The sequence below is a fragment of the Capsicum annuum genome, chromosome 2, assembly GCF_002878395.1.
Source record: "Capsicum annuum cultivar UCD-10X-F1 chromosome 2, UCD10Xv1.1, whole genome shotgun sequence".
NCBI lineage: Eukaryota > Viridiplantae > Streptophyta > Magnoliopsida > Solanales > Solanaceae > Capsicum > Capsicum annuum.
In genome coordinates, this window is record NC_061112.1 from 122471020 (window position 1) to 122484297 (window position 13278).

The window sequence follows — 13278 nt, forward strand, 5'->3', positions numbered from 1 at the left end:
TTGCAATTAATTAGCAGGGTACAGGTTCAGATAATTTTAGTAATTTTTGGTTTGATTTTATTTTTATATTAATAAATTTATATAGATATTTAATTGTGAATGTGTTAATTAAAATGAGTTAGATATTTAATGACAAGTTTAAAATTCATAAGCTTTAAATTTTACGAGTTTAAGATATATACTCATTGAGATGAGTACTAAATGTTGAGTTGGTTAAATATTATTTCCACTCAAAAGTAGTTGTGTAGGCCAACTAAATATCTAGGTGTATTTTAATACAAAAGAAGTAAAAGAAGCGATAGTTTAAATCAAAAAATAGATAATTACTGCGTGAAACTCACGAAAAAGTTAGCTTAGATGTATTTTTGACTATTAAATATGTATAAATATTTAATCGGGATCATAGTAACTAAAACGAGCTATGAGCTAAATTAACATTTCAAAGCTCATAAAATTTTAAATTTTACTTTCGCCTTTAATTTGCTTAGCAATACTTTTGCAGATTGTCCACTAACGTAATTTTTCTTTTTTTGTAAATTAATGTTCCGAAAAAAAATAAAAACATTTGGACTTGGCTTGAAAACAAGAAAGTCGAAAAAAATTATGTAGTGTATTTTACACAACTGACTCAAATTATGTGCATGTTTAACAAGTGAAGTTGTGGATCCAAAATCTTAGATTTTTAAGTCACAAACTTCACTTATCAAACAAGGACAACTTGCAAGCAAAGTACGCGAGACATAAAATAAAGTTATTGTTATTGCTTATTATTAATGCTGTTGAAGAACTAGTATACAATCAATATGATCAAAATTAAAGCTTCTCAATATTCAAGTCCGGAGCTAAGAAGGCAATTTTTTCACCAAAAATTTCAACAGTGCAACTGAAATTTTAAAGAGACTAAAGGGGTAATATCCCACGCTTGTTCCATCCGCTAGTCGATGTCATTTGCAAATTTTTTTCTATTTTCTTTAGTAAGTCGTGAGGCTTCACACGTCTTGAATCAGGAAATTTTAATTCAAGGTGCGCGACTTGGTAAGAGAATAAACTCCTTCTACTTCATCACGAGACAAATAAGGAACGACAAAATCAGAAGGGAATTTATTCCCAACTGACTTGACAGGGATGCGAGACAACATCGAAAATAAAATAATCAGAAGAGAATTTATTCCTAACTGATTTGAGTTTGACCTGAAAGAAAAAGAAAAAAAATAAAGAGTAAACTAGAGTTGCCAACTCATTTTGGACCTGTTCTTGATCCAACTCTTCCTCCTTTTCCTGTTCTTCGAGCTCTAACAAGTAGAGTTGTTTGAGACACTTACACTTGTATCTCATCGATCTCATACCTTTTATCACAGAAGAAACATAACCCGTTTGCTTTCTTCTCATTCATTTCTTCTCGACTTAACCTCCTCCTATGAATCACTATGCATTCCTCGTAGAACCAAGAGTTGGTAAGATAGACCTGATATGACTCCTCTGATCCACCATTTTCAAAGATAGACTGATACTCTTTCACACTCCCCACTCGCCTCACCTTCTTGAGTTCTTCCATGGGATTATTAAAATCATTCGCAAACCCTTCAACCAGTGTCATAATATGCTCATTCCGAGTAGCAGGTTGCAAATTTTGTCTATACCTCATAAATGACAAATGTCATTGTATTGCTTCCCCTTCCAACTGCAGAGCTGCTATGCCTACCTTCTTATCTGATGGTACCTTCTCCATAGAGAAGAATTGATCTTATTTTAAACAACCAAGATTTCAGGTATTCTCCTGAGAATTTCAGAAACTCCATCCTTGACCATCTAGGAAAATTAGAAGAGGGAGTGGGGAAATTTACTGGACTTCCGTCCCTCTGCAGCCTTCCACCTGAAAGGTCCTCCTTCTTGTTTTAATGGAGTTCTTTCTCATCATTTCTCCTCAGATGTTCCCATATGTTGTTGTACTTCATCCACCACTTGGTCCAATTTCTTCAAATTTGAAACTTCATCCGTGCTAGTTCCAACCTCTGCTAACAATTTCTGCATTATTTCGTGTAATTCTCCCACTTCAGTGGAAGAATTCTCACCATTGGGATCACAATCAACTCGAGGTCCCTTCGTCATTGATGTCAAGAATCGCCTGACTCTGATACCGCTGATAGCTGAAATCAGGAATTAAAAGGAATTCGAGAATTTAATAACAACTTTCGTGAACCTTTATGAAGAAGATTCGAGAATTAGCAGCTCAAAAATGGAGGGAAACAAAATTGAAGACGAATAGAAAACAGTAATTGATACTATTATTAATTGCTGATAGATGCTAATGACTAGATTATAATGCCTATATAAAGCATAAGTTGGACAGTTAAAAGGACTTAAACCGACTAACTAATATCTGGAACTGACGCCACAGTAGTAACTAACTTTTGGAATCTACGGTTGCTAACTAATTCCAGCTCACTAATTGCAGTGCAATTGTAATACATGTATCAGCAGGGCCACAGGCACAATTAATTTAATTTAAGACCTTTAAATTTTAAAGAAAAAGACTTTATCAAGATCTGCATATTTCCCAAATATTTGGGTTAAAAGATCATATATACTTGCTCGGTTTCAATTTTCTAATCTTTTCTTTTGCAACTCTTTAAATTCAACTTCACACGTCGCATGTTTAAAATCAAAATTAAATGACATCTTGGTATATTTTACATATTTTTAGAAACAGCCTTTCTACTTCATCAGAGGTAGAGGTATGGACTGCGTACATCTTACCCCCCAGACCCCACTAAGTGGGAATACACTGGGTTTGTTGTTGTTGTTGTTGTTGTTGTTTTAGTTTAAGACGCAATAACAAGATATCAAGTATATTTCCACAAAGTGGAGTCCTGATAGAGTGTAAACAATCCGTACCACTACCTTAGAAGTGTGGTAGAAAGGTTGCTTTCGATAGACCCGCTAAAAAATGAGCCATTTAATTTTGAATTACCATTGTCTTCAGAGGCGGATCCAGAATTTTAAATTTGTAGGTTCCCAAGGGCTCCTTTTCTGCCACTAAGTTATCCCTTGGTTTAGTTATGGGTTCCCACCTATTAATATTTATAACTTTTGGCGATTTTTCTACGTAATTTTAAGCCTTATAATAGCGGGTATGGATTTCCGGGAACCCACACCTTCTACACTACATCCGCCACTGATTTTCTTTGATTTGTCAAAAGTAGTTCTTTTCTCTTTTCTTTTCCTGGAGGTGGAAACTAACAAAACTCTCTTTTCAATTTTTGTCATGTTATTTACGGATAGTACTTAGAGCAATAACTAAGTTAGAGTGGCATCATATTACTAAAGATATATCAATTAGTCTGTGAAAGTCAGACTCATTTCTCCTCAACTTAGGCTTTACTTTTAGAATGTTTGACTTCAAAAGTTCCTAAAATTGGGCAAAGAGAAGCTACCAAAATGTTAATCTCCCGAAAAGTTGAAGCCACACCTAAACTATACACACCTAAACTATAAAAAAGTGAAACTATTTACACCTTGTCAGGCTACCACCACTTGCATGTGGTGTAGTGTTTTACACGCGCTGCCACGTCAGCACCACGTAAGTAAAAAGTATCACTTTTTTATAATTAAGGTGTGTAATAGGTCACTTATATAGTTTAGGTGTGGATTCGACTTTGCGACTTTTCCCTTAATGTTTTTAGCCGTTTACTTTTGTTATTTAATAGGCTGGACGTGCCTAAAATAAGTGTAACACACGCGTCTTAGAATGGGGTCGCGGGTAGGTAATAATACCACTTTTTTATAGTTAAGGTGTGTAATAAGTCACTAGAATAGTTTAGGTGTGGCTTAGATGTTTCGAGTATAGTTTAGGATGGAAACGATGTTATAATATTTACCTTTTGAAGTCATCCTCATGGTCTTTTTTTAGGTCAGAAGAAATTTGGAATTGGACATTAGTTATTTTGCAAAAATCAACCACTATTCAACAGCAAGATATTGGAAAACTATATTTTAATGCAGAGATAATATTATGTGAGAGTTTAATAGGTCAAAAACATTATAACGAGAAATATTTTACTAAGAAAATCTTAAAAGCATGTCAATTTTAATCCTTCATAACATGTAATTAACCAATTATATATAAACCTTATAAATTAAGATATTAGCGGTAGCCATAATCAAAATGACAACTGATTATATGTATTTAATTTACATTCATCGGGTCTTCGAATTTACTTCATGTATGACTTGCCAACTTGCTACACTAAGGAGAAAATCAAAACAGATCGAGAAAATTTATCCACAAATATTCAAATGAAAGCTCTAACTATCGATCAACTTTTTCAAAAAATTAAATTATTTTTAATCTCAAAATAATTTTTAAAAAATAACATAAACACAAAGCTTAACTTATTATATCTGCACAAGTCTCCACACATATAAAGTAATTACAAAAATCTCAATTAATTTATGTATCTTCGTTGGATATATCGGGAGCTAATTATGTATCTCAACAAATTCAAAATCAAAAAAATATATCAGGGGTTAATTATGTATCTTTATCAAAAAAAATATATCTTCGTTGGATGTAATATATATCTCGATAGACCCAAAATTTAAAAAAAAAGTGTATCGGGAGCTAATTGTATATCTTTGCAAAGGAAAAAATGCATCTTTGTTGGATGTATCGAAGCTAATTATGTATCTCGACAGACTCAAAATTAAAATTTTCAGTAATTATGCAAAATGTCAAGATTTTTTGTAATTAAGCTACAAACTGTCGGGATTTATGTTGTTTGCCCAAAAATTTATGACGTTAATAAATTGTTGCAACGAAGAGGCCATATTTTACCTGGATCAGGTGAGGGCGCTGGAGGGGGTGTTAGCTCTTTGACAGAACCAAGCCTTCCCGCGGCTGAAGAAGAGCCAGGGGATCGGTCCGAGATCGAAAGAGCCTTGGATCAACTTGAATTGGCCAAGATTAAAGAACAAAAAGATCGCTTGGACGAACAGATTAGGCCCCTGATTGAATCGGAGAAGGCACGCCTAGTTCGAAGGTTGTGGCACCACAACTTGGGTGAACTTCCATCACCAAGTGAGGATTCCATAGGTTTTTTCCATGCTCTTCTGAAAGAAGCATCTGAAAATGACTTGTCATGGGCTTATGCGATGAAGAATAATTTACTCAGTGTCACACCCCTTTTTTACATACTCCAAAAAATTTAATGTTTTTAGTTCGAAAGGGTTTTATTATTTAAGTGACAAGAAATGCAAATTCGTTTCGGAAAAGGATTATTTACATTTTTTATTCAGAGTCGCCACTTGGCATAATCTGGTGTGCCAAGTCACCATTGGAAAATCCTTTTCAAAACCATTTGACTCTTTAAACTGGTTTGCGAACAGAGACTCCAGCTAAGGAATTCTGTTGACCGAGAGGAAGGTGCTAGGCACCCCTCGATCCCGTGGTTCAACCACGATCGCTTGGTACAGTGTATCAACTATTTTGACATTACGAAATGTATAAACCACACAAAAGTACGCAAAATAATCAAACAATAAACAAAACAAAATAATCCAAAAATGTAAAGTCCAGTCCAATTATACAGTCCAAAAATAGAAAAATACGAAAATATAAATCCTAGTCTAAACTAATTCTAGACTAAGCTCCAATGCTTTACCCGATGCCGCGGGCCTTCATCACGATCATTTTCCGCCAATATGATACGTCGGGGCATTCCCCGGTGAATAAATACATCAATCTTCGGGGCATTCCCCGATCAAATGAATACATTTTTTCAATTAAACACAATAAACTAGGAAGAAACATTCATACGCACATTCTAACATTCAACCAAAACCATAAGTTTTAAAATTTGCCTACCCGAACCTATATTGCCTATCCATTTCAACCCATCGTAAATCTATCACGATTCATACCAACAATAAATCAAAATTAAACCGAATCTATCCTTTTTGTCAATTTTTCAATTCCACCCCAACTTCCTTTCTATCCATCCATTAGAACATGATCAAATTTATTCCTCAATCCACCAAAACCAAACAACCAAGCATCATGATCATAACATCAACATAAACAAAATCCAACAAACCATAATCACACCGCTCGTAATCGGAACCAATCCAAACAACCAATCAAATATATATATATATATAAAAAAAATAGACGAGTTAAGAAATGGACCTCGATAGAATGTTTTGTCGATAATAAAGAAACCTGGGACAGGAATCCTCGAACGAAAAACTCCACAGTAGCACAATCCACTCAGTATCAAGAATGTACTACCCGAACGGCGTGAGAATAGATGAACCCAAAACCCCGGATCAATACGACAGAAGATCGAAAACCGACGTAGCTTGAGCTCTGGTGAGCTCAGACGAGACAGAAAAAGATGGACCAAAAATTCCAGCGATCCTCACTGTTTCTCGGCCGGGTTTTCTTTGAAATCAGTGGGGACGAAGAAGATTCAGGAACTTTAAACTCAAGTCGATCACAAGACCACCTGCAGACCAAATCCGGCGAAAAGGTTCACCGAAAAAAGCAGTCGAGACACCGAATTTACCCCATTATCCCCTTTTTCGTTCACCTCCTCTCTCGATTTCACTCTCTCAGTATCGATTCGCTCTCACATCTCTCTGATTTCATCTCTCTCTTTCTTAATTTCTCACCCAAATTCCTTTTTCCATTCACCTTCTCTCTCGATTTCACTCTCTCTATTCTTTTTTTTCTGCGTGTGCGTCTGATTTAGGGTGTGTAGGTGTGAGAGGGGTGTGTGTTCTTGGTATTGTGTGTGCAATTTATGCCCCTATTTCTGTGTGTATTGTTGCGTGTTATATGCGTCTGAGAGAGTATATGTGTGTTGTGTAAATGGTGAGGGTGAGTGTCGATCGAAAGAAAAGGAAGAAGATGAGTGTGTGTCCCCTGTGTGTGACCAAAAATGGAGCTTTTTTGAGGTTAAGAAGATGATGTTTGAGTGTTGTATGTTTTTTTTTTTTTGGTTACTGATAGTGCAAAATTGTAAGATTGTGAGTGGAATTATTGATGGCTAAACTCTGAAAAAATGAAGCTCTCTCCATATCTGTTGTGTTCTGTGATGTGTGTATAGGGGGTAGGGAGGTAGTGGTGAGGTGGGGTAGAGTTTGTTAGGATAGGGTAGGTGTTGTTTTTTTATTTGGGTGGGTTGTTAGAATATTAGGATAAAACAAAATTAGTTAGGGGGTTGTTATTTTTGACATTTTTTGGAGGGCTTTTCACACGGGTGAGGGTACACGGTAGGATAAGGTAAACAATAGGTAAAACGACATTGGGGAGAGACGAAATTAGTTGTCTACATCATGCCCCTTTGAATGTAAACACGCAGTGTTTTTAGGCAAAGAAGTAGACAGAGAGACCAAATTTTGACCCGACCATTATTCAAAGAAAGAAACAGAAAGAAGAAGGACAACCGGTTCTTAACTTAAGACATCCTTCTTACCCAAGTTATGAGAGAATCAAGTCGCAGGTATTTCAAAGGATTGGAAGAGGTGGACTATATCGAGTTGGAGAGTCGAGTGAGGTTCCATCGAGGTTCCGGTCCGCGGCTCTGTCATTACATCAAAAAAATAAAAATTACAAGTTAAAACATAAATGAAATTACAAAAATCCTATCTATAAAGCTTCTATTGGCTCTTGACTCGACTTTTATCACCCTATTCTTCAGGTGGGCTCCTGACTTGCAATTTCTTTCAACTTGTTGCTTGGCTTTCAATTGTTTCGCTTTGTTGCTTGACTTTTCGTTTCATCACCCTATTCTCCAGGAGGGCTTCTGACTTGCTATTTCATCACTTTGTTGCTTGACTTTCATTTCTTCACTCTGTTCTCCAGGCGGGCCTCTGACTTGTTATTTCATCACCCTGTTCTTCAGACGGACTCCTGAAATCCAAAATTAAAACTAGAACGAAAATTATCCCAAACAAGAATTATAATAAAATAGTATTTCATTTTTGAAAGCGTTATCCCCTTTTCCAGGAGAGTCCTGAACATAAGGTGAAATCCCATTTTTCAGGAGGGTCCTGAACAGAAAGTAAAATCCCATTTTTCAGGAGGGTCCTGAACAGAAAGTAAAATTCCATTTTCCAGGAGGGTCCTGAAAATAAAGTAAAGTCCCATTTTTCAGGAGGGTCCTGAACAGAAAGTAAAATCCCATTTTTCAGAAGGGTCCTGAACAGAAAGTGAAATCCCATTTTCCAGGAGGGTCCTGAAAATAAAGTAAAATCTCATTTTTCAGGAGGGTCCTGAACATAAAGTAAAATCTCATTTTTTAGGAGGGTCCTGAACAGAAAGTAAAGTCTCATTTTTCAGGAGGGTCCTGAACAGAAAGTAAAATCCCATTTTTCAGGAGGGTCCTGAACATAAAGTAAAATCCCTTTTTCAGGAGGGTCCTGAACATAAAGTAAAATCCCATTTTTTAGGAAGGTCCTGAACAGAAAGTAAAATCCCACGGATGTGCATTTCCAATGGTAGCAGAATTAAGTGAAGCGAATTTCCCCCTATTTCAACAAAGAAAATATGTCAGTTAAAAACTTAGTGGTGGTTTGCAGATCTTGGCTTCTCAGGTATCTGCCCAGCACTCATTCCTTTCATCTTTGTTCTAAATCGTTAACACTTGCCCTGTCTTGCCACATCATCGACCCGGATCCATATTGAGGGAAGTGAGTTCCGACTCGAATAATGGGCTTCCATTTTACCATGCCTCTGAGGTGCACCCTTTTCCCAAATCTGAATGTTTCCACTAATCCAACAGCCTGTCGGTTGATAGACTTCCTTTGTTTCATGTTAAATTATGATTATATTTCTTTCTTGTGTTGTTCCTTGGCTTTTCCTTGTATAATTGGAAAGACTGATAGTAAATTTTGAAATCCTTTCTCGCTTGTGTTGACACAGACTTGACTTAAAATGTAAAGGAATGATGGTGACTTTTATTTTAATAAATGACATAAAAAGACAAAAAGCATGAATATGTAAATTAAAGAAAAGGGCAATGTCCCATATTCAAAAAGAAAACTTATTTGAATACAACAACCAACTCCAATGAGTATGACATGCATTTTGGATTGAGCTGTCTGATCTTCCTATCCAAACTCCCCATTTGTTGTTGAGTTCGTACCTTTTGCCGCTGAGCCGCTTCTTCAAATCCATTGGACTCATACATCACATTCGATTGACAACATTTTAAAAGACTTTCGCCAACAAATCTCTTTCTCCTCACTTTTCACTTTTCTCTTGAACTCTCCATCGCCTTACGGTGCCCGTGAGGGTTTTCACCAATAAGACTCTCTCATTTTTATTTCTCTCCAATCATCATCGCCTTATGGTGCCTGCAAAGGTTTTCACCAATAAGACTCTCTCATTTTCATTTTCTCTCAACTCACCATCGCCTTATGATGCCCACGGGGGTTTTCACCAATAAGACTCTCTCATTTTTGTATTTCTTTCCTGATTTCTTATGCTGATGGAGACAAGCGGTACCTCACAATGTATCATCATATCCATTTCATGATTAGCCTTAACATTATCAAAAATTGATCTGAAGGACTTTCTTTGGTTGTAACTTAGCTTTAGGTTAAGGTTAAAAAAGATGGTAAGGGGCTCAAACGATACTTGAAGTGGGGGGTGGGACTTACAACTTTTGGAATCGACTCAAACAACACATTAAATCATGCCCCAGTTTTGTTGACTGGGTGAATCTTAAATCTTTATTTGATTAGACCGAGCCCGAAATCGGGCAGCCTACGTATCTCACTCTCGAGAGAGGAGAATCAGGTCACACATAGTTCCATCAGCTTGTTCTTTGTTTTGATTGATTTTTTTTCTTATTTCCTTTGACATTTATCTTTGAATCCATTTTGATTCCAAAAGAGGGATATGAAAGAAAATTAAAACGAGGCTCAAACGGGTAAACGAAGGATGACACAATATTTGGATAGAAGAATAAAATATCTTCATCATATCAATCTTCAAAAATGCAAGTACTAAACATGCAATAAAATCAATAAAGGATCAAATATCATACGTAATATCTTTTGACCGCATCAGCATTGATAGCCATTTCTGCCATTTTGCCTTCAGTATCTGTCAAATATAAGGCTCCATTGGGCAACACTTTCTTCACAACAAATGGACCTTGCCAATTAGGGGAGAACTTGCCTTTCGCTTCAACCTGGTGAGGAAGGATACGTTTTAATACCAACTAACCAACTTCAAAATTCCTGGGATGGACCTTTTTGTTATACGCTCGAGCCATCCTCCTCTGATACAACTGGCCATGACACACAGACATTAGCCTTTTTTCCTCAATCAAACTCAAATGTTCCAGTCGGGTTTTTACCCATTCGTCATCATCAATTTCTGCTTCTACAATGACTCGAAGAGAGGGAATTTCAACTTCTATAGGGATGACTGCTTCTGTCCCGTACACCAATAAACATGGAGTTGCCCCTGTTGAAGTGCGAACAGTGGTGCGATAACCTACCAATGCAAACGGCAACTTTTCATGCCACTGTTTAGACCCTTGTACCATTTTTTGCAGTATCTTTTTTATATTCTTATTAGCGGCTTCTACAGCACCATTGGCTTTTGAACGATATGGAGTAGAATTTCGATGTGCGATCTTAAACTATTGACATACTTCTTGCATCAAATGACTATTGAGATTGGCAGCATTGTCTGTAATGATCATCTTAGGAATTCCAAATCTACAAATGATATTGGCATGAACAAAATCTACCACAGCCTTCTTTGTCACTGACTTGAAAGTTACTGCTTCTACCCACTTTGTGAAGTAGTCAATGGCTACAAAAACGAATCTATGTCCATTTGATGCCTTCGGCTCAATCGGTCCAATCACATCCATTCCCCAAGCCACGAACGGCCATTGCATGAAACTCAACAGGAGGAGAACGTATCAGATCACCGTGTACCTGACATTAATGACACTTCCAAAAAAATTGAATAGAATCACTATCCACAGTAAGCCAGTAATAACCTGCTCGAAGAATCTTCTTTGACAAAACATGACCGTTCATGTGTGACCCGCATACTCCAGAGTGTATTTCAACCATGATTGCCAAGGCTTCTCTTGTATCTACACACCTTGAAAGTCCCAGATCTGGGGTTCTCTTATACAAGATTCCCCTACTTAAGAAAAATCCACTAGCCAAACGCCCAATCGTCCTCTTTTGATCATTGGTGGCGTATGCTGGGTATTCTCTTGACTAAATGTACCACTTGATATCCAAGAACCAAGGTTCTCCATCGAGCTCTTCTTCAACCGCATTACAGTAAGCATGCTGATCACGACTTTGTATATGCACTGGATCGATGTAGGCTTTGTCAGGATGTTGGAGCATTGAAGACAGAGTAGCTAAAGCATCAGTAATTTCATTATGAATCCTTGGAATATGCCTAAATTTTACTAACACAAACCGTTGACATAGCTCCTGCAAGCATTGTCGATACAGGATGAGATTCAAATCTCGCGTCTCCCAATCGCCTTGAATTTGATGGACGAGAAAATCTGAATCCCCCAACACCAATAATTCTTGGACTCCCATATCAATAGCTAACCTCAAACCAAGAATGCAGGCTTCATACTTTACCATATTATTAGTACAGTAGAATCGAAGTTGTGCTGTTACCGGGAAATGTTGTCCCGATTCAGAGATAAGAACCACACCTCTTTCAACTCCTTTCATATTGACAGCTCTATCAAAGAATAACCTTCAACCTGGATCAGCATCTATAATGACTTCATCGACGCACGACACTTCTTCGTCAGGAAAATATGTCTTTAATGGCTCGTACTCTTCATTGATGGGATTCTCAACAAGATGATCTGCCAAGGCTTGGGCTTTTATGGCGATTCGAGTCATATATACAATGTCGAACTCGGTAAGCAATATTTGCCATTTTGCCAATCGACCCGTTGGCATAGCTTTCTGAAAGATATACTTCAAAGGATCCATGCGGGAGATGAGATAAGTAGTATAGAAAGTAAGATAATGCTTTAACTTCTGTGCTACCAAAGTTAGGGCACAACACGTCCTTTCAAGAAGAGTATACCTGGCCTCATATGCAGTGAACTTCTTACTAAGATAATAAATAGCCTGCTCCTTTTTGCCTGTGACATCATGTTGACCCAAGACACAACTGAAAGAATTGTCCGTGACTGATAAATATAAGATCGAAGGCTTACCAGGATCCGAGGGCACCAGCACTGGCGGATTTGACAAATATCTTTTGATTTGATCGAACGCTTCCTGACATTCTTCAGTCTATTTTACCGCAGCACTCTTTTTCAACAACTTGAATATAGGCTCACAAGTGGTTGTGAGTTGAGCAATAAACCTGCTAATGTAATTCAGTCTACCAAGCAAACTCATCACCTCCGTTCTATTCTTGGGTGGGGGCAAATCCTAAATGGCTTTGATTTTCGAGGGATCCAATTCAATTCCCCAACGGCTGACTACAAACCCCAACAGCTTTCCGGACGGAACTCCAAATACACATTTTGCCGGGTTGAGTTTGAGATTATACCTACGAAGCCTTTCAAAGAACTTTCTTAAATCTTTAACATGGTCGGCCTGACTTTTTGACATAATAATCACATCATCCACATAGACCTCAATCTCCTTATGCATCATATCATTAAACATAGTGGTCATGGCTCTCATGTATGTTGCTCCAGCATTCTTCAAACCGAATGGCATCACTTGATAACAATAAGTTCTCCATGGTGTGATAAAAGATGTCTTCTCTGCGTCTTCATCATCCATAATGATCTGGTGATATCCAGCATAGCAATCCACAAAAGAGGCAACCTCGTGTTTAGCACTGTTGTTTAACAAAATGTGGATGTTGGGCAGTGAAAAATCATCTTTTGGACTTGCTCTATTCAAATCACGGTGATCAACACACACTCAAATTTTGCCATCTTTCTTTGGTACGAGAACAACATTGGATAACCACATGGGATAGCGAGCTACTCGAATTACTTTGGCTTCAAGTTGTTTCATGATTTCCTCTTTAATTTTAATACTTACATCCATTTTAAACTTCCTCAACTTCTGTTTGACAGAAGAGAACGCGGGATCAGTTGGCAATTTGTGAGCCACTAATTCAGTGCTTAAACCAGGCATATCATCATAAGACCATGCAAAAACATCCTTATAATCAATTAATGCTTGAATCATTCCATCTTTATCTATGGCAAAGCATGTCCACTGATTTTAGTTTCCCTA